The sequence below is a fragment of the Piliocolobus tephrosceles genome, unplaced genomic scaffold (genome assembly GCF_002776525.5).
Source record: "Piliocolobus tephrosceles isolate RC106 unplaced genomic scaffold, ASM277652v3 unscaffolded_31939, whole genome shotgun sequence".
In the NCBI taxonomy this organism is placed as follows: domain Eukaryota; kingdom Metazoa; phylum Chordata; class Mammalia; order Primates; family Cercopithecidae; genus Piliocolobus; species Piliocolobus tephrosceles.
The window spans coordinates 3,191-6,405 of record NW_022315353.1 but is presented as its reverse complement, the minus strand read 5'-3'; the positions used below and the strand labels follow the sequence as shown (position 1 = coordinate 6,405).

Below are 3,215 nucleotides of genomic sequence, written 5' to 3'. Positions count from 1 at the left end.
TCTTGCAAACCTCTGGCCACAACATTTTCATCAACCTTCTTTTATGTGTGGGTTTCTGTTGAAAGACACTTCCACAGCTCCATCCCACACAAGAGGTGTTACTTTAGCCCTTTCCATCACAGCCTCATGTATGAATCAGCCAATTTCCTTCTCCTTTTTCTGAACGTGCTATTTTGTGGATTTTTCAACACCGAATGCATGGCCAGCAGCACTGCAGCTCCTGCCTCGCCCAAGCTTGTCTCACACAGGCACCTTTCCCGTAAGGCACAGCACAGCCTGTTTAGCTCAGGAATGCCAGACAGCCGCGCTCCTCTTGGGGCCACCCTAAACAGTGACATCACCATAAAAAGCACAAAAATGCAGAACACATAGCACTAAATAGACCACGAAGAGGACGCTTGTTAGCATGAGAGATGAAATGAGAAGACAGAGGTGGTCTCGCCGGATCTCAGATGGAACGTGCCCATCATGCAAATCCAGCTTCCTCTGCTCTGTGCCTGCCTGTGTGTGACCATGAAAGTGCCACCAGTATCGATTTTGGGGTTACAAGGACATTTTAGCAAGCAGGTGAATTTATAAATGCAGAATCCATGATTAATGAGGAGAGATGGTGCTATCTCTCTGTATTTAAACAAGAGCTGTTACTGATCCATGGGTGGCTTTGAGGAGGTACTGAACCATCATCACTCAAGGAGCCTAGACTAAGACTTGATTCCCTATTAGAGAGAAAATCATGAAGAAAAGAATCAGTGATGAACTCACACTATATTGATCCATGTCTTAATTTTAGGTTTTACCTTTGATGAATCATTTTTATATTGTCAAAGATTAGAGAGAGCCCGACTCACCTGTTGCCATCAGGGCAGCTGGTTCTGGGTACAGTTATATTTTTATATTTCATATTTAGTCACAATGGTGTAGTTGCTAAGATAGAGCATGGACATTGAAAGCAGATTAACTGGATCTGAAGCCTGGCTCTGCTACTTACTGGCTGGGAGTTTCACCTGTTTGGGCCTCAGTTTTCTCATCTAAGAGGTGAGTTATTATGAGGATTAAATCGGTGAAATACTTAGCACAGCACCTGGTGTGAAATACTTAGCACAGCACCTGGTGTCTGGAAGGGCTGAACGAATGTTAGGTATTACTTGTTAGCAGGGTTGCTGCGGGTCCCTCTCAGAGACATCAGTCCTCTGTGCCATCTTCCCAGTTCCACGCCCCATAGGCTGTATTTCCCTCCTGGATATCAGATGGAACTGGACAATTCCTAGTCTTTGATAACCTATGGCTTCTGGGACCTTTGGTCTGCTCTACGAAAACCAATGAATGATGAGCTAGTTCAGGCTGCCTGGGGGAGATATTTTGTGAAGTGGACCAGACCCAGCTGGACAAGGTGCAGATCCTAATCCAATATGGCTGACAATACGGAAGAGGATTGGGGTGCACGTTTTGCCTCTTTGAGAGGCTGTCCAAGAAGGCCTGCCCTGGGAGGGCAGCAAGAGGAGCAGCCCCTCTGGAAGGAAGGTGCAGGGCAGGCTATGTGGAGGAGGTGCCACCCGCCTGCAGTGGGCTCTGGGCAGTGAATTGTATTGACAGGTGAGGAAAGGAGGGAGAATTTCTAAACAGGGGGAATCGCATGAGCAAAAGGACACAGGTGTCATTGTGCAAGGTCAATTCCAGAAACACCCAAGAGTTCTGGGCTTGGAGAAATGCCATGGGGCAGGGTCTAGAGGGAGGGACAGGTGCAGAGCCTACCTTCTGCACAGTCTGGCACACAGTCTGCATGCAGGTGTGCTTTGAAGGACTAACTCCATGGAGGGAAGAGGATTTGTCTCATAAGGAAGGTCAGGCTTTTAAGAAGTGGGGGTGACATGCTCTAACTCTGTTAAGGAAGGCGAGTCTGGCTGCACCAAGAGACATGGAAATGGGGAGGGAAGGTGAAGTAGAAGATATAAAAGTTGAGGCAAGAGACAGGAGCACCCCGGTTGGGTGGCAGCCATGCGGAAGACTCCCATCAGCAACAATGACAAGTGATTGCCGCTGTCCACTCAGAGTTTTCAAGTGGCTGCCCTGTGTGGGCATGACCTTGCTTGTGTCAGAAAACTCAGGGCATCTTCCACTCCCCTCTCTTTCTCACCCGCTGCATCCTGTCCATCAGCAAATCCTCTCAGTTATTCCTTCAAAGATATCCAGACTCCAACCACTCCTCCCATCCCCACTGCCACAGCCCTGTCTAAGCAGCCAGGAGCCCTGGCCTGGATTATGGCAACACAGTGGCCACCCAGCTGGTCAACTGCATCCACTCTGCCCCTTTCCTACAGTCTACCTGAACACCAGAGGCAGAGACCTTTGTGAGATCTAAGATCATGTGACTCCTCTGTTCAAAACCTCCAAAGGCTTCCCATCTTGCTCAGAATCCAAATCCAAATACTTTAAATGATCCCTCTCCCACTGCCCATTGCCTCTTCAGCATCAGGCCAGTCTGTCTGCACACTCGGTCCTCTCCATCCAGACTGGCCACTTCCATCAGGGTCTTTGCAGTGGCTTTTCCCTCTGCCTGAAATAGGCTTCTCCGGGTTTCCTGACAGCTGGCTTCCTGCCTTCTCCAGAGCTTGGCTCAAATGCCACCTTCTCACTGAGCCATTCCCTGATGCTGCTACTTCAGTTGAAACCACACACAAACTCTATCCCCTAATGCTGCACACCATCAAACAGAATACACACTTGATTTGCTTTTCTGTTGCACTCTCCCTGCACTGTAATGGAGGGTCCCAAGATAGCAGGGAATCTTTCTTGTTTCACTGCTATATCCCCAGCTCCTAAACAAGTCCTGGCACATATGAAGTGCTAAGTCTTTGCTGAATGAATCTCATGTACTCCTCCCAAGACCATTTAAGGAGAGTGCTGTGACCTCCAGGGAGGCAGCGCAGAGGACAGGATTATAAGATGCTGCAGACGTGATGTCACCAGAAACAGTCAACCCACTGGGAGGTAGGGGTAGGGGTGAGGAGATCGGGAGGATATGTTGGAGTTTCCTGTGTGCTGGGAGGAGGCGAGTGTCCTTGGACTGAGATTCAGGCTTCCCCTCTTCATGCCTAATCATCCCTGCTATCTCTGCCTCCTGATAGTGGAAGGTTCTGGTTCAGCCTCCTCCCATAGTGCCATTTTGAGGAGCAGACAATGTAAAATAGAAGGGGAGTGGGCAGAGCCCAGTGCAC

General features: G+C 49.1%; 1 protein-coding gene across 1 annotated transcript in view; it reads right to left on the bottom strand.

Moving 5' to 3' along the window:
* LOC111529259 (liver carboxylesterase 1-like) overlaps positions 1–3,215 on the bottom strand; it is a gene marked incomplete at its 5' end in the record, with an annotated part of 9,851 nt that overhangs the window by 4,039 nt on the left and 2,597 nt on the right. The gene's annotated exons all lie outside the window — the stretch shown is intronic.